At 39.4% G+C, this 19,742-nt stretch overlaps 1 long non-coding RNA gene across 1 annotated transcript; it reads left to right on the top strand.

Moving 5' to 3' along the window:
* The first annotated feature begins 463 nt into the window (after nucleotides 1-463).
* On the top strand, nucleotides 464-2,082 carry LOC139416914 (uncharacterized). Its single transcript, XR_011635140.1, has 4 exons — nucleotides 464-759; nucleotides 1,178-1,258; nucleotides 1,380-1,443; nucleotides 1,912-2,082. It is a non-coding gene; the product is annotated as an uncharacterized lncRNA (long non-coding RNA).
* The last annotated feature ends 17,660 nt before the right edge of the window (nucleotides 2,083-19,742 follow it).

Here is a 19,742-nt window from a genome sequence, read left to right as displayed (position 1 = left end):
TACAGTTGACAGTCTTAACATCCCCCACAAAACACATAGTTATAGCATACGACTAGATGCAAATCATCGAACTGAACAAATAAAAGAGCAATAGACTTTTAAACCGTCCTCCTCCCTAACATTCCCTGTCATACAACAGTACATAATGGTTTCACTCTGAGCTGTAGGCCAAGGTTTCCTTCCTCATAAAACTCCCCCCTCTTCCTGTTTTCAATCTCTACAATCAATGGACAAATGTATTTACAATTAAATTAATCTAACAACAATAAAACTATTCTCAGTTTAGCAGTATTATTATGATGAATTTGTCAGACTACTAAAACAGTAAACAATGTAAATCTACGCCTGCAACCATTGGGTACTTTCCACTCTGCCTGACACGTTTCATAAAACAACTGCAGGGACTTTCCTAGTCAAATAACAAACTGAATGGGTGAAAACAAATACCATAATGCTTTCTCCTGTTTAGATCAATGACAATGAAAGGAAGGAGAGAGGAAGCCACTAGACTATTGAGGTGTACCTCTACAGTAGGCTGTGGCTGCCTTGTTATCAGTCTTGTGTTTCTCTCCCTCAGGAATGGCAGACCAAGGAGCTGCTCTCACTTATGACTCCACTGTCTGATGAAGGAACAAAGCCGCTTGATGACAATGGATCCTCCTCAAAAGGTCAAAGGGCAGACTAACCTCTCAGGCAGTAACATCCCAGTCTGCTTCAGTGGTCCAGAAATCAGGAGCAAACCAAGACTCAGCTGGATAGGTATGACACAGACTCAGAGCTGGATTCATAAGAGATAGCATTATCATAATCAAACCCAGGCTCCGAGCTGGAACACCTCTTGTTATACACTACACTTATGAACACAAGGTTGTCTGTGAGACAGAAGTTTTATATTTAATTCAAGCCATCACAACTTAATTAACCTTCCCACAGGCAGTTAAGATGGAATGTTATAGATGATTATCTCATAGAACAAAACTCCTAAGCCTGTGTTTACCACAGACCTTATTTTCTACACTCCTCCGAAAACCCTACCAAAACGCTGTTCATTTCCCCATAGGCTTCGTCCAACGAACCATGGTGGAATTAGTGCCTACAAGAAGACGCCATTGCTATTCTCTCTGTAGTAGTGTTGTATTAACTAGGCTTATTGTCCTTGTGTGTTTGTATGAACCAGTGATGATTCGCTCACCCCCTGCCATGTCAGCTGACCAGGAATGAGGCAAGCCGCCTCGTTACCCCTGAGATTGTCTGGAGGGTAAGATACAGAATATAGGTCTCTCCATGGGTGGGAGATGGATATTTAAGCTAATCAACACTCCCTTTATTTTACTGACTTGTTGAATGATTGATCCATTGATCCTTTCATCCCTTCCCAGCCTTCCTCTCCTCTGAGGACCCAGTGAGGGTGGAGCACAGTGAGACATTTCTACAGCCAGAGAGGTGAGAGGTCACATGGTTTAGATGGTAAATATTTATATCACGTAAGCAAAAGGGAATATGTTCCATCATCTATGTTGATTTACATTAGTGAAAAATAGTCTACCGATTTTAATGTAGTTTCTCTCCCTTTTTGGCTGTATGACAGTTGATTTCCTCTCAGGAACCCACATTTGTTCTTTGTTATTCTCTAAGTAATTTGTGTAACGTGTACTTTTCCCCACTCATTCACCCCGTCTCTTTACATTGATTGTACATATTTGGTGGCCTAATTGCATCCAGACTGTCAAATTCTGAACACAATGCCCATCCTGGCAGATCTGAACCTAATGCGAGCACAATGGCCTCTCACACTAAGTCACCTTTAAGTGTCGGGTGTAATTGAGTCCATAGATGCTCCATATCCATTACTTTGAGTGTTTTATATACATAGCATGACTAAATATGTTTATTTCTGTGTTGCACTGGCAGTCAAGAAATGGAACAGCAAGGCCACAGAACATGACATACGCAGAGCTGTGGGAGACCACCTGAAGCATAGGTAGAGACAGGGGAATTCCCCTTTACCACGCCACCACCAACCACCTTCAACAGACTTGGTCTGTTTGATCCATTTGTTTGTTTCAGTTTTCAGTAGTTGAATCATTTGCCGTATTGTTTATTTTTTTTTATTTTTTTAATTCAACAAAAATTTATTGTTTTAAAGGTGATACTAAACTTATATACCATGCACAATTTTGACATAGTGGAAGATATCCTGAATTTGTACCATCTTTCATTCTAAGATGGACCAAGATGTATGTAGCTTTTGCAGATATTTGTTCATTAGTTTTGCAAGAGTGTTGATTGGTCGATCATTGGGTTCATTAGTTTCTCAATATGCCATTGATTAAAAGAGTAAGAATTTGACGCAATATCCAACCCAAAATATAAGCTTGTTTTACTCCATTGTTTGCAAACAATACAATTGTAAAAAACAAGTCAGTTGGTTGCATAAATAATGACAATTACTAAACGTTACATGAAATATCAAAACCAAATTGAAACGCCTTTGATAAAATGTAATGGCAATAATTCAGTTAATGGTAAGGCATGGAATAATGGACGTTTGAAATATGAGCAGGTGATGATTCGAGTCATAGTTCTTCAGTAGTGGAATAAAGACAATTAGAACAAATGTTGTACAGAAATACTGTGTAAATACTGGAGTGATGTATGATTGTTAATAAAATTGTCCATATACCAAAAAACATTATACTGCGTTCATGTGTATAGGCTGCAAGTACATTGAAATTAAGTTGTTTTCAAGTCGTTGAAACTTTCAACCAAAACTAAACGGAGATTGGACGTCGGGCATAGTCTTTTCAACTACATTTTGCTAGGTGGGTATAGCCTGCTACATCTTCCATCCTCTCAGGCCAGAGAAATAATGTGTGAATTAATGGTTGGATCAGAATCACCATTATAATCATTGGCCATTACAGAGAATTAGGTAAAACCACAAGTCCAAATACTTATCTCCATCCATTATGAATTTAGGAAAGGACTGGTTTTAACTAGCTAGCTATCCACCGGAGGATAAAGACAAGATTTATTTTCAGTTGAAGCCAAATCCAAACTGGCTTCCCTTGACAATTGTTTTGGGTGTACCAGAACCATTCACAGTTGAGCTCAGTCAGTTTAGGTCAACACTAAACTACTTTTTTTATACTTTGTTTGCTAGCCAAATGCTCACTGGCTTCCCTTGCATTCAGTGCTACGGGCAGCAACAATGTAATACTTATTTTGACCAGCTACACAACTGAGACTGAGGCTGTTTCGCTCACTCAGATGCTTTCCCGGTGAGCTACATTCAGCCTCTTGCGAATTTAAGGAAATTTCTGAAACACAGAGAGACAAAATATAAATTATGATTTTTTTAGGGGGGGCATTCCATTGTTTGGGGAAGCCTGGCTTTCCTTGGCAGCCATGAATATATGCCACTGGGGGAAATCAGATTTTCGACATTTTGATGCCATATTTATAAAATATATGCAACACATTTTCCTCCAACAGGTGGAAGTGCCATTGCTACACACAACCAATAAACAAAGCATACCTACTTTGGGCACTTCAATATCATGGTTTACGTTTGTAGTAATAAATAGACTGTCAATCTCAACAAACAGAAAATACATCCCTCCCTACCTTGTAGGCTTACCCAGTACCGAATGCTTGCCTTGACAATTTCCGAATGTACACATACAATTACATAGATACAGGCACATTACAGAGCTACAGATGAAAAAATGCTTATCTAAAAGGAGTTTAAACAATTCTTGCAAGCTTGTTTGGCTGGCAGCTTATGATGGCTTAATCGCAGTTACACAGACTTTTGGCCTCCCATCCTATTCTAACCAGCTCTCGCTGGCTTTGTATTCATGTTACCTGATGAAATTGCTGTACAATATGATCTTGTTGCCCTCTGATGCACATTTAGATGTCATAAATCAACACTGCAGAGCTCTCCCTGTCCTCTGGCGTGCTTTGATTGTATAAATGTTGATGATATCTGGAAATGTGCTTGTACACCTTGGCCCATCTACTGTTGCTAGCCCCAACTCTGACTTGTGCTCTGATATTTGGTTCACTGATTTCAGCTCTCGTAAAAGCCTTGGTTTTCTGCACTTTGAAAGTGTGGGTTAAATTAAACAATTAAAAAGACAGATCAAAATTTATTTAAGTTCCAAAAATGCTTCCTTCCTGAATAGAGTTGTACAGTAGCCTGCATATGGTCGTGCCAACATACTTCTCATCTTAGTCTATTACAATATTACAACTTATATTAAATTCCCCTTGTGTGCTTTTCACTACAGCCATACTTTTTTATTCTAACTTTCTATTAAGTTTTGTTTTACTTCAATGAAAAAGGCCTCCATCTTCGCATTCAATGGTAGATAGTCTAGGTCAAGTCCCCTGATTCGCTCTCTCTCCCCAGCATCAGGCGCACATGAGCGCAAGGCATGAATCGTGAATTAGGGGTGTAGGCCATGATAGACAGCCTCTCCTGGACAATACGGCCTGCTACAATTTTATTTATTGGCTTTAAGTGTTTTAATCGGCCAAAAGCTGGCAATTACCAGCTAAGGGAAACCCTGGTTTGCCATCAGAGTTGTGTTTCCATCAAGTCGACTTGTTTCAGATAAAAGTCTGTGAATGAATTAGAGGTTACATTCCCGTGTACCGAATAAAAAACACAAGTAAAATGTATTTCCATAGCATTTTCAATTCCAGGCCTACTGATAGTTTTGTCACATAGCATAGGTAGTCTATAGAGAATGTGCCCAAGCTCGCTCTACACAATACATTTTGCAGTGTTAAATCAACACTGCACTAAATCAGTTAATTGTAATACTACCCCGGATAACATATAGTCCCACTCTACAGAGTTTAAAAAGCACTCTGATTATAGTGTTACATTTTTTGTGTTAATGTGAAACTCAGTAGTGTAAAAAAATGAACACTGCATTACAGTTCCTAGTGTCACTCAAATGTTAACACTTGGAAGGAATTAACACTCACAGTGTAATTTATATTCAACACCTCTGGTTAATCTAGAGTTAACTCTTTATTAGTGTTAACATTTACACTTCTGGTTACTCTGTCCAGTGTAAAAGCAATGCTTTTTTTGGAATTACAAAATAATGATGCATCCATGTCCCAAAAAATATGTATTTACTGCTTCAAATATCAAATTGGAACACGTGCCTAATCTTAGCACATACTATAACAACAAAGGCAATCTGTCATGTCAAGAGACATGGATTCTGGAATGTCTGACTTGAAGTAACTGCCCAGTAACATCTTACTTTTAAAAGTTCATATTCTGTTAACTCATACCAAAATAATGATGTTGACTTATCCAAAACTGGTATGTGGCCAAAGAATAACTTGGAGAGAAAAAAAAATCTAGAACGCTTGCTATGATGGACGGACTATCACTGAGGTTGCGCTCCAGTCAATCAGCAGTCCACGTGCATTAATATTTGTAATGACCGGTATGTAACCAACCAACATTACAACATTGAAGAGCTGCTTTTAACATCCTTAATTACCAGGTTTTAGAAACTATTTCACTCAAATTCATATTCATCCGTAAATACTGGGCAGTTACTTTATGAACTAAACATGTTTATATTTCATAAAATAAACAGTAAATCAAAAATCAAATAACAAGCACTGGACAAATACAGTGGGGCAAAAAAGTATTTAGTCAGCCACCATTTGTGCAAGTTCTCCCACTTAAAAAGATGAGGCCTGTAATTTTCATCATAGTTACACTTCAACTATGACAGACAAAATGAGAAGAAAAGAATCCAGAAAATCACATTGTAGAATTTTTAATTATTTAATTTTTAATGATTTAACATACTTGGCTGTATGCCTAGGGTCGTTGTCCTGGTGGAAGGTGAACCTTTGCCCCAGTCTGACGTCCTGAGCACTCTGAGCAGGTTTTCATTAAGGATCTCTCTGTACTTTGCTCCGTTCGTCTTTCCCTCAATCCTGACTAGTCTCCCAGTCCCTGCCGCTAAAAAACATCCCCACAGCATGATGCTGCCACCACCATGCTTCACCGTAGGGATGGTGCCAGGTTTCCTCCAGATGCGACGCTTGGCATTCTGGCCTAAGAGTTCAATCTTGGTTTCATCCAGACCAGAGAATTTTGTTTCTCATGGTCTGAGGATCCTTTAGGTGCCTTTTGGCAAACTCCAAACGGGCTGTCATGTGCCTTTTACTGAGGAGTGGCTTCTGTCTGGCCACGCTACCATGAAGGCCTGATTGGTGCAGAGATGGTTGTCCTTCTGGAAGGTTCTCCCATCTCCACAGAGGAACTCTGGAGCTCTGCCAGAGTGACCATCGGGTTCTTGGTCACCTCCCTGACCATGGCCCTTCTCCCCCGATTGCTCAGTTTGTCCGGTCAGCCAGCTCTAAGAAGAGTCTTGGTGGTTCCAAACTTCTTCCACTTAAGAATGATGAATGCCACTGTGTTCTTGGGGATTTTCAATGCTGCAGAATTGTTTTGGAACACTTCCCCAGATCTGTGCCTCGACACAATCCTGTCTCAGAGCTTTAAGGACAATTCCTTCGACCTCATGGCTTGGTTTTTACTCTGACATGCACTGTCAACTGTGGGACCTTATATAGACAGGTGTGTGCCTTTCCAAATCCTGTCTAATCAATTGAATTTGCTTCAGGTGGACTCCAATCAAGTTGTAGAAACATCTCATGGATGATCAATGGAAACAGGATGCACCTGAGCTAAAGTCTCATAGCAAAGATTCTGCATACTTATGTAAATCAGGTATTTCTCTATTTCATTCTTAAAACATTTGTAAACATTTCTACAAACCTGTTTTCGCTTTGTCATTATGGGGTATTGTGTACAGATTGATAAGGATTTTTATTTATTTTATCCATTTTAGAATAAGGCTGTAACGTAACAAAATGTGGAAAAAGGGAAGGGGTCTGAATACTTTCCCAGTGCACTTTCCCAGTGCACATTGTGTTTCCACTAGTTACCACAGCCACAAAGGTATAGCATAGAAATTCATGAAAACAAACCTGAACCTTTTGGTCTAAATTTAACGTTAGGTTTAGGCATTGGGTTAGCAGTGCTGTTACGGTTAGGTTTAAAATCACATTTAAAACACATAAATGTTTTAAATAGGCGAGGTTTATGACTTTGTGGCTGTGGTAACTAGTGGAAAAAAAGGAAAAGGAAATCAGCTGTTTTAAACAAACAAGTCAATTGGGGACTGCTGCGTGTCATGGGATTAGATCATCTCCCTAAACAAGTGAAAGTGGTAGCACAGGCGACTTCGACATGTCATGGGGTAAGTGTATTTTGCGATTCAGCTGTCAATATGTAGCCAGGGAGTCAGGGAGGTAGTATTTAATGATGTATTTAGCTTCTTTGGTGAGATGAGAATATTGGGTAGGATTCATGGTTTCTGGGGTACTTCTAAGAGAGCAATGGAGCATGCGGTTTATTGGCTGAGTCACGTGAGTGAGAGGAGACAAAGGTGTGTGACAACTTTTTACCAGTTGTAGGTAGGCTATTTAACTTGTCTTCATGCGTGAGTGGAAATTTGAAATGGAAGTTATGGAACCCCCTCGCGTGCTTCTGTTATGGGCAAAAAGCCTCTATGAAACTGCCCTTAAATGTGGAAAATGATAGGATACATTTGCATCTGTTGGCCATCAAGTAGGCTATTCATTCCTACATGTCATTGCAGGCCACTGTAGGCCACCATTTGATACAATAAATATGTTGAAATGACTATCACTGGAGTCATTGCAAATCAATTTGTGCCACTTGTGTAGCCGGCAAACAGATTGAATAAATATCCTATAACTATTGTTGTTATAGCCTTGTGTCAATTATTATGCAATTATTAATGGCCATGTTAATTAAATTGGAAGTTATCAATGCTCTATCAGTTTTTAGAACACAATAGGTTGAAGGTAACAGTCAGATTAGGCAACAGGTAAAACAAACAATAACAAATTAACACTGTCTGTTGTTGACAAGCATATTCAGTTCATATACATTCATATTCATACTTAATTCAGTGATTGAAATTAGGACTCCATCCTCAGTAACCAATTCCAGGAGGCTATTGGGAAACACAATTACTTCTTACTTCGAAATTGCCAAACTATTCATGTTGAATAAATGAGTCTGTTAATTTGAACTAAGCAAGCTGCTAAATCGTCCAGTTTACATCTTGCCTACATTTTGCCCAGGCTACTGTAGACAATCTGAAGATGTAGTCCTATCAGGGGCTATATACTACCTGCATCTATCTAAGCAAACCATGGCAACATTGAATTACAATCATAAACCTAAGCCTTTTAAAATGACAAGCCAATCTCGCAAATGGGCCATTTATAGCTGTTTGTAGTTGTAGTATCGGTGATCTATATCTGTCTATGTTAGTTACTATGCTGTTACTAAGCAGTAATTTATCACAGCAGTGTTACGACACCTAATATAAAGTGCACATGCTGAAGGTCACGAGATGTTTTTACTAAACAACACTAAACTGTACTCCCGTTTCCTGCCTGGTGATATTCTCCAAAACACAAATATTACAGTAGTCTTAACATCTGGCTCATAATAATGGCACAATTGCCAGAAAATAGCTTAAGATAAAAAAAAATATTAGTCCAAGTGTTTCTTGCTAAGAGATTTCGAGATCCTCTGTCCAACTTTCATCACTCAAAATCTCCTGTCAGATTTATATATAATTATGCACAAAAGGGATTTATTTACAATTATAAACCGGGTTCAAGCCCTGAATGCTGACTGACTGAAATCCGTTGTATATCAGACTATATACCATGGGTATGACAAATGTATTTACGTTGGCAAACAGTTTATAATATCAATAAGGCACCCAGGTACTGGGTCATCATGCTAAAGAACAGCCCTTAGCCATGGTATATTGGATAAATACCATACCCCCTCATGCAGTATTGATTAATTATAGCTGTCAAACAAGTTTAACCAACATCCATTGTTTGAAAACGATCTGGCAAATTTAATAAGTGAAAATTATCTTTTCTCTTGCGACATATTCAAATCAGTTTATTACGTCTTGTCATAGTTCACAAGAGTTATTATTTTGATGAAAACCTAATTTTGTTTCTAACGTAATTACAAGTTCTGCCGATATTCCTTTGTAATTTGCTCGATAACGTTATGGTGAAAAAAATGTGTTTATTGTATAAATGTGGCAGCTCTTGCTGTGGGGTGAAACAATGGGCATGTTTTCAGGCCTTTTGGGCATGTTTTGAGTGGCCATTGGTCTGGAAATGTTTGTGCCCCTCTGTCTCAATAAATAGTACCAACTAACCAGTCTCAACGTTGGCATTGATGAGGCGACTACGGGATAATGGCTTTCTAGGCAGAGTTCCTCTGTCCAGTGTCTGTGTTCTTTTGCCCGTCTTAATCTTTTCTTTTTATTGGCCAGTCTGAGATATGGTTCAGGCTAGCATCCCGGAGTCGCCTCTTCACTGTTGACATTGAGACTGGTGATTTGCGAGAACTAATTAATGAAGCTGCCAGTTGAGGACTTGTGAGGCGTTTCTCAAACTAGACACTCTAATGTACTTGTCCTCTTGCTCAGTTGTGCACCGGGGCCTCCCACTCCTCTTTCTATTCTGGTTAGCGCCAGTTTGCGCTGTTCTGTGAAGGGAGCAGTAAACAGCATTGTATGAGATCTCGAGTTTCTTGGCAATTTCTTGCATGGAATAGACTTAATTTCAGAAGAAAGTTTCAGAAGAAAGTTATTTGTTTCTGGCCATTTTGAGCCTGTAATCGAACCCACAAATGCTGATGCTCCAGATGCGCAACTAGTCTAAAGAAGGACAGTTTTATTGCTTCTTTAATCAGAACAATAGTTTTCAGCTGTGCTATTATAATTGCAAAACGGTTTTCTAATGATCAATTAGCCTTTTAAAATTATCAACTTGGATTAGCTAACACAACATGCCATTGGAACACAGGAGTGAGGGTTGCTGATAACGGGCCTCTGTACGCTTATGTAGATATTCCAAACAAAATCAGCCATTTCCAGCTACAATAGTCATTTACAACATTAACAATGTCTACACTGTATTTCTGATCAATTTAATGTTATTTTAATGGACTTTATTTTTGCTTTTCTTTCAAAAACAAGGACATTTCTAAGTGATCCCAAACTTTTGAACGGTAGTGTAGATGGAGCCCCATCTGTGCAAAAGCCCACCATTCGATCCCATGAAATCAGTTTTCGTCAATATAGCCACACAGCACACAGCACATCCCCTGTGCCATTTCATGCTCGGGAATCGTGAGACAGAACAATATGTCATTGTGAATAGCGTCCCCCGAAATGTATAGCGAACAAAAATCAATGCATTGGCAACTCGGGCCTCATAGCCAACATCCATTTGGAGAGCGTAAGCTGGGGAGTTTTTTGTCGTTCAGTCAGTTTCCTCTTGATTGCCTGCAATAGCATAAATTCTTCACTTAACAGTGTTATCTGACAAAGGTATTGATGTCAATTTCTGTGCCTCTGCCTCCCCTCACATTGTTTTCACCATATCAATTGTAATATCAGTCTCTGCAATAGTGTGTGGTTTCATAATGTAACGGGTCTAGAGATTCACCGTAGTAATGATTCAAGTGTAACGGTCAAGTTCGGCCTTTTTCCATGATATTAGGACGCTCTCTGGTTGAAATTTTATCTTTTGGATTCAAATAATTTTAATTCTGATTTTTAAGGTTAACCACATTACAATCATTTTGAGATACAAAGACAAAATATATTAATATTTTTTTGGGGGGAGGGTTTATGAAATTCTCCCGCGACCCCATTTTAATATCAGGCAAAACCACATGGGGTCGCGACCTCTAGTTTAGGGACTCCAGACTCCACACAGACACACAGTGTGCACATGTTGCTCCAGAGCCAGTACTGTTCTATGTTCACACAAGCATAAGTCAAAACTTTGTTCATTTGTCAATTGTCAAAACTCACCAAATATACCTATATACACTGAACAAAATCATAAATGCAATATGTAAAGTGTTAGTCCCATGTCTCATGAGCTGAAATAAAAATCCCAGACATTTTTCAAATGCACAAACAGCTTATTTCTCACAAATGTGTTTATATCCCGGTTATAGAGCATTTTATCCTTTGTCAAGATACAGTAATCTATCCACCTGATAGGTGTGGCTTATCAAGAAGCTGATTAAACAGCATAATCATTACACAGGTGCACCTTGTGCTGGGGAAAATAATAGGCCGCTCTAAAATGTGCAGTTTTGTCACACAACACAATGCCACAGATATCTCAAGTTTTGAGGGAGGGTGCAATTGTCATGATGACTGCAGGAATGTCCACCAGAGCTGTTGCCAGATAACAACATTTTCATTTGCCTACCATCAGCTGCCTCCAATGTTTTTGAGAAATTGACAGTATGTCCAACCGGCCTCACAACTGCAGACCATGCCAGCCCAGGGCCTCCACATCCGGGGTGCTGGGAAGTATTTATGTCTGTAATAAAGCCCCTTTTTGGGGAAAAACTCATATTTAAATGTAAATATTTACTTATTTTTCTCCCCGGTTTCGGGGTATCCAATTGGTAGTAACAGTCCTGTCCCATCGTAGCAACTCCCGTACGGACTCGGGAGAGGCGAAGGTCGAGAGCCGTGCGTCCTCCGAAACACAACCCAACCAAGCCGCACTGTTTCTTGACACAATGCCCGCTTAACCCAGAAGCCAGCCACACCAATGTGTTGGAGGAAACACCGTAAACCTGGTAACCGTGTCAGTGTGCATTGTGCCCGGCCCGCCACAGGAGTCAGTAGTGAGCGATAGGACAGGATATCCCTGCGGGTCAAACCCTCCCCTAACCTGGACAACGCTGGGCCAATTGTGCACCGCCCCATGGGTCTCCCGGTTGCGGCGCCTTTAACCGCAAGGGGGCTTTGCTATTCCACTCCACTGTGAACGACCCCATTGAAATGCATTACATCCAGGTCTATTCCACTCCATTGTGAACGTCCCCATTGAAATGCATTACATCCAGGTCTATTCCACTCCACTGTGAATGTCCCCATTGAAATGCATTACATCCAGGTCTATTCCATTCCACTGTGAACGTCCCCATTGAAATGCATTACATCCAGGTCTATTCCACTCCATTGTGAACGTCCCCATTGAAATGCATTACATCCAGGTGTATTCCACTCCATTGTGAACGTCCCCATTGAAATGCATTACATCCAGGTCTATTCCACTCCATTGTGAACGTCCCCATTGAAATGCATTACATCCAGGTCTATTCCACTCCACTGTGAATGTCCCCATTGAAATGCATTACGTCCAGGTCTATTCCACTCCACTGTGAATGTCCCCATTGAAATGCATTACATCCAGGTCTATTCCACTCCACTGTGAATGTCCCCATTGAAATGCATTACATCCAGGTCGGAGTGCTTATGGGTAGTTAAATAAAAGGTTAAATAACAAAATGAAAATAAATATATATATATATAATTTGCAGAGAAACTGGTTTATCACAAGGCAGCATTTGATTCTATTCGATATTTTGGATGAAAACATTCTAGAACGGGGTGGGCAACTTTGATGGGGGTGGGGGCCACAAAATCTGATGATGAGGGGCCACAGTTGCTCGCAGCTCTGTGTACCTACATCCATACCACGCCTCCCCCTCCCAGATATTTTTTTTAACGTTTGAGTTAATTTCGTGCAATTCTAATTTAGATATGTGGGTGTACAAAACATGTTGCAATTCAGAACATGTTTGCTGCAATTCTACACATTTTGCCATGGGGCAGAGAGCAAAATTAGCTGTTTTACATCTAATTTCCTGCAATTCTACACATTTTGACATAGGGTGGAGAGAAATGTTTGCAGTTTTGTATATGATATCTGAGTGAGACTGACCAACCAAATCATTGGGAGCCCCCCTGGTCGGAAGAATATTGTTGAATATCTCTGCCATAGCCCTTCTAAGGACAGCCTTTCCACTCCCTATTTAATATTCTACTTGTGACTGACTGGGATTGAACCATGTCACGTTCTGACCTCTATTTCCTTTGTTTTGTATTTATTTAGTATGGTCAGGGCGTGAGTTGGGTGGGCAGTCTATGTTTGTTTTTCTATGTTTTGGGGCAGTTCTATGTTTTCGGCCTAGTATGGTTCTCAATCAGAGGGAGGTGTCATTAGTTGTCTCTGATTGAGAATCATACTTAGGTAGCCTGGGTTTCACTGTGTGTTTGTGGGTGATTGTTCCTGTCTTTGTGTTTGCACCAGATCGGGCTGTTTTGAGTTCTCACGTTTCTTGTTTTCGTTAGTTTGTTCATGTATAGTGTCTTCATTAAAATACAATGAACAACCACCACTCTGTGTTTTGGTCCGCCTCTACTTCACAACAAGAGAACCGTTACAAACCAGGTCTCCTACATGTCACAATAATGTGTTAGCCCACTTAGCTAAAGCCCATAGGGATGATTTGAGGAAGCTAATGCAAGATTTTTTTAAATTGTATTTATTTTATTTTATTTCACCTTTATTTAACCAGGTAGGCCAGCTGAGAACAAGTTCTCATTTACAGCTGCGACCTGGCCAAGATAAAGCAAAGCAGTGTGACAAAAACAACACAGAGTTACACATGGGATAAACAAACGTACAATCTGCATACAGTGTGTCGAAATGAAGTAAGGAGGTAAGGCAATAAATAGGCCAATAGTGGCAAAGTAATTACAGATTAGCAATTTACACTGGAGGGATAGATGTGCAGATGAGGATGTGCAAGTAGAGATAATAAAACTGTCTTCAATGCCTCGTAACAAAATAGAAGAAAATAAATTAAGAAATCACTAAAAACTTCTGTTTACCAAAGAGAGAGCTTTATTCTATCAGCTCTCCTCTACCTGTCAAGGCTGGCAAAGTACCAGGATGTTGTCTGAATTTTAAAACTGATTCTGAATGCATCTGAGAAGTTGAATATATGAAACATTTGTCAATTTGAAATGATAGTTCTGTAAACGTGATACACAGACTATTAATGCAAAATGTACCATATTGAAACTTAATTTATAAACATGGCAATTGAATATTTAATGTTAAAGCTGAATGCAGTACAGGACTGGAGAAAGCAGGACTTCCCTTCATGTACACCCACTCATACTATGCATGGATATTCACATGCTATGTGCCACTATCATAGAGAAGAGAGAAGTATCAGGCAGTACTGTGTTCAAGGGTTAGAATAGAGGATAGTGACACCTGCTTTGTTCAGTCTCAAATTCAACTTCATATCATCAGTGAAAAATACACTATATAATCAAAAGTATGAGTGGATCCAGCTATTTCAGCCACACCCGCTGCTGACAGGTGTATAAAATCAAGCACACAGCCAGAGATAAAACATTGGCAGTAGAATAGATTGCAAACCAGGGCTAATCGCCCAACATCAGTGCCTTACCTCACTAATGCTCTTGTGACTTAATGGAAGCTAGTCCCCACAGCAATATTCCAACATTAGTGGAAAGCCTTCCCAAAAGAGTAGAGGCTGTTATAGCAGCAAAGGTGGACCAACTCCATATTAATGATCATGATTTTGGAATGAGATGATCGAGGAGTAGGTGTCCACATACTTTTGGTCATGTAGTGTACTTTTTGTTTGGTTTTGTCCATCATGAAACACTTCAGCACATTGGCAATCTTGATGCTTCCAACAATTAAATGAATGTGTGCAGTGTGTAATTAAGTACTGTGTGCAGTGCGCTGGAGTAATTATTTATTCTAAACTAGGAGTTTTTTTTATTGTTTACTTTTTTTCCATGAACCTGGCAATACATGGTGTGAGTTTTCTAGTTGTCCATCAGTCCAGGTAATAATTAAAGGAGGGTATTTTATAAACCTGCCAGACACCAGTTTTAACTTGCAAACAGAGTTTTTGATGAGGCACATTCTATTATTCTTGTTAACCAGTTGTATATCCACCTCGCATGTCTATTTTACTACAACCTTTTTGACTATTTCTGTTAAGCACTCATAGATCCACTAATATTCCAAATACTCTTGTAATTCATCTCTCTCTCTGATTCCTAAGGTTTCAACGAAGTCTCCAGTCAGTTCATTATACTTCATAACTCCTAAGAAATTTACAAATCCAGTGTGTGGGTCTTTCCAGTGACTTGGTGAGGACTGAGGAAACATGGCACAGTTTGAAACCTTGACACGGACTGTAAGAGAAACATTTCTGATTTGCACATTTTGTGGCTTGGCATGTTTAAAAAATGATCAATGTACATTTCTCCCTCATGAAATATGAATTAGAGTTATTATCAGCCTACAATATAGTCTTAGTTTAAATTTTACTGAAACATCGTAGAAAAACCATGGAGATAAATGCATTTCATTAACATTTATTGACTGAATTTGCAGATAACAGGTTATCTTGGGTTTGGTGTCACATCTTTAAATGTAATGTATGCTGATGTTTTATTTCTTCTCTATTTGCAGATGCCTATAACTTTGATACTTCTAAACGTTGAACCCTGTTCCACATATGATCCAGCCATCTATAAAATAGGTGACAGATATTGCAGAATGTGTAGGCCTGGTAAGGACCTTGTGTATTTTTATGAGGAGTTAATTATAATAATAACAACAATAATTATGATGATAATAATACCAAAAGGTAATTACTTTCTGTTTATCTTTTCAACAGGATATCATGTACATAGTCATTGTACTACATCTACATTCACCTCCTGTGTGCCCTGTATTGACTCCACCTTCCTTGATGAGCCCAGTGGTAAAACAACATGCAACAACTGTACCACATGTGATCCAGGTGAGAATTCTGTGTTCTGGGAATAAACACTGAGCTACTTTACTATATCAGCTGTTGTTTTAATGAACTACAACATACTTTACATTTGGCTTCAGATACCAAGTGACATGTTTTCTCTCTAGGTTTGGGTTTGAAGGTAAAGCTGTCAAGTAGACCTTCATCAGACACTGTCTGTGGGACACTGGAGGGGTTCTACTGTCTAGACCCAACTAAGGATGGTTGTAGAGCAGCCCAGAGACACAGCAGCTGTCAACCGGGTCAATACATCAGCCACACAGGTTGGTCTTCTGTCTCATCATAATACTCATCGTGTTGTCAAAATTCAATTTTGTCAAGTTGGTAACTTCAGTGTGAATAATCATTAACAGTTAATGGCATTAAATTAGTAGGGGAAAACACAAAATGCAATCATATATTTCTGCAGGAACAGCATCTACAGATACTGTTTGTTCTGACTGCACTGGTGATACTTATTCAGATGGATCATTTACATCCTGCCAGCCACACACACAGTAAGTTCACATATGTTTACATACATCAAAAGTTTAAGGTAAATCAAACAATATACTACAGTACAAATCTACAACAAAACAGAAAGTTGAATGATCAAATTGCTGTCTCAGACTGTTATATTATGTGTTACAGGTGTAAATCCTTAGGTCTTCAAGAACTAAGACCAGGAACTCATTGGTCCAATTCTGAATGTGGACCACAATCCTCAAGTATAGAACCTGGAATCACCATTGGTGTTGTTGTGGCATCAGTCCTAATAGCTCCTATAATAAGAAGAATAATTGTAATTCTAAGGAAGAAAAGAAGTCTAACAACAGTGACTTTTTCTCCAGTGACAGTAAATGCTGTAGAGGTATGTTGATATAATCTACATGTTGAACAGTCACTGTGCTAAAGTTAGCTGAGCAGATGTTATTATTTCTCTACTTACTCTGGGCTGAACTAGAAATGTTTCATTGAGTAATATGTTTCCTTCTATTAGGCATCATCAGATTTAGAGGAAACACCAAGCAATGTAGTACAATGAAACAGAAGAAAGTACAGCATCTTGCAGGTGTTAGTTTTGTAAATGGTGAGTTGTCAAGAACTTCAGCTGTTTGACTAAAAGTGTATGCTCTATTACTGCACGTTATCAATACAATGATGACAACTAAGATATGATCAAAGGGCTATGAAACTATAGCTTCACTTTCACACGGTCCTTGTTCATTACTGGTTTATTCTCCCACAGATTCAAGCTCTGACCGCACTCATCATTACAAATGCTACCTGAGGTACTGTCCAGATTCTGTACACTGTGGTAAATGTGATCTAGATTCAAATGTTTCTTGAAATGGGTTTCTGGCAAATTAATTTTGTAGTGTACAGAGATTCAGCTGACTTTGAAGGTTAACCATTGGCCTGAATCCCTAAAAGTAATTCCAAGGAAACAGCACAATTACATTTTTTTTATATCCTGGGGGCAAAGAAACCTTAGTTGAAACCAGGTTCTGTGGGGTGAAACCCTCTGCTCTGTCTACAGAGAAGGTCAAGTCAAACACAGGTGCAAATTCAAATGTCTGACAGGTGAAGCTTCAGTACAAAGGGGACTAAAAAATGACACTGGTTAGCCTTCTAACGCAGGAAGAGTAGCTGCTTGTGCCCTAGAGAGCAGAGGATGAGGGGGAGGCTAAAGGTTATAAAGCAGAAGCATGAGGAAATCTACAGATTACAACATCACCAAGACTGGAAAGAAAACTCTTCGTAAAAGAGCCTAGATCACTTTAAACAGTCTCTGTGCTGATCGTGCTCAAGTGAGTTTTTATCACACCGCAGAATGATACTGAAAATGAAAGTTAATTTAGATTGTAAATTGTATTTTTATGTAATAATCTTTGCGGTCTCCTTCTCAAACTGAATCAAACATAAGATAGTCCTTTTTGGACTAGGTCTAATCAAACATTATTTTCAGGAGAACCATTTGACTCCCCTCTTGAACTGCCACCGTTGGCCTACGGTGGCTTTCTAACCATGGGCATGATTCTTTAAGAGGAAGTGTAGCTTATAAACAAAGTTATCAGATCACGAGTTCCAGAAAGAACTGAAGTGTCCCAAAAGTGCCAAATCTGCCTGCTGGTTGGTTAAGCTACATCATGAGCACCTGAAGTATGTCGTGGAAATTCACAACATTAAAGGGAAAGCAAAGGAGATAGCAGGTTCTCTCAAACAGCAAAGTTCTTAATAAGATGTGCAACATTTCGTGAAGCATTTATTTGGGTAACATTTTGTGGTGTTGCTAGGCATCTCATATAATCATGTCATATTTCGTCACATACCATGAGAAAACAGGAACCGTATCCCAGACTGGCCCGCTTGAACAGGATCAGACAAGTCTACCGTAACCAGACGTTTTCTGCTTTCTCTCCTCGACATGGCCTGTAGCTTGGCCAATCTGTCCTTCACTAGCTTCCTGGACATGGCCTATAGCTGGACCAACCTGTCCTCAGCTGTTATCTCAACTCATCCTGCTGGCCTTTAGCAGTGATCAGCTCTCCTTCCTTTATGGACAGAGTTCTACACAAGGAACTCACTGTACCTTCAGAGTTCAGTATTGATTGGGATAACATACAATAAGAGTTTCAGCTTTAATTGACAGGATTGTTCACACTTATCCAAACCTTTCAGATCTCAGGGGGTGAGAGCTAAGGGTTGATTTGGGGTTACAATACTACAACTACAGTCAACCTCCAATATGGTGCCCACCCCACTGAGCCAACCATAGTGCTAACAACCATCAGATCCTTCTAGATCTACTAGGGGCCATTTAAAGTGTCTACAGGGAGGTTTTCAGACTGGCCCACACCAATCTGTATAACATGATGAACCTTCTCATGTAGTAGGGTCATGTACCATGGTACCTTCACCCCCCGTGTCCTCAGCCATGGTGGTAGTGGTGAAGTTAGACTTGTTCTGATGACCCTCTCTAGCTGATCCTGGCTAAACCTGCCATTTCCTTTTGTGGCGCCATTCACCTGCAGGCTTCAGTTACATGCAAGAAACATTCAATACCTTTCACTTTATTCACATATAGTTTTCTTTTTACTGAAGTTGTTTGCCCTTCTCTCTCTGACCGTTGACTGGATTCCTGGTCATTTCGGACTGTAAAACAAAGCATTATTATCAAATAAGAGTGATTAAATGTGAATTAAAAATGTAAGTCACAGTTTATGAACTGAATTCAAAGTGGGGTTCCCACCAGACAAGAAAGGTTGAGTTTGACAGTCTGTGATGCCGCTACAGACCGTTTCAACATTATAGAACATCTCTGGTAAGTCTGGGTACCTGGTTTTCCTGGGAGTGTGGAGGGGTCCAGCAAGTCCTTCACAGGAGCAGACTTACATAATATTACATAAACCACCATCAAGGAAATGTTTACTAAGTGTATTTTTGGATGTAAAGAAAGTTCATGTCGCATATTATTGTAGAAAGCAGTGATATTTAAAAATATATATTTCTCCTTTATTTAACCAGGTAGGCAAGTTGAGAACAAGTTCTCATTTACAACTGCGACCTGGCCAAGATAAAGCCAAGCAATTGGAAACAACATGGAGTAAAACAAACACAGTCAATAATACAGTAGAAAAGTAAGTCTATATACAATGTGAGCAAATTAGGTGAGATAAGGGAGGTAAAGGCAATAAATAGGCCATGGTGGCGAAGTAAATACAATATAGCAAGTAAAACACTGGAATGGTAGATTTGACAGTAGATGAGTGTGCAAAGTAGAAATACAGGGGTGTAAAGGAGCAAAATAAATATCTATAAATAAATACAGTAGGGGAAGAGGTAGTTGTTTGGGCTATTTATTGATGGGCTATGTACAGGT

This window comes from Oncorhynchus clarkii, chromosome 9 (assembly GCF_045791955.1).
Source record: "Oncorhynchus clarkii lewisi isolate Uvic-CL-2024 chromosome 9, UVic_Ocla_1.0, whole genome shotgun sequence".
NCBI classification, from domain to species: domain Eukaryota; kingdom Metazoa; phylum Chordata; class Actinopteri; order Salmoniformes; family Salmonidae; genus Oncorhynchus; species Oncorhynchus clarkii.
Note: the sequence above shows the minus strand (reverse complement) of the source record. Positions and strands in the feature narration are given on the sequence as shown.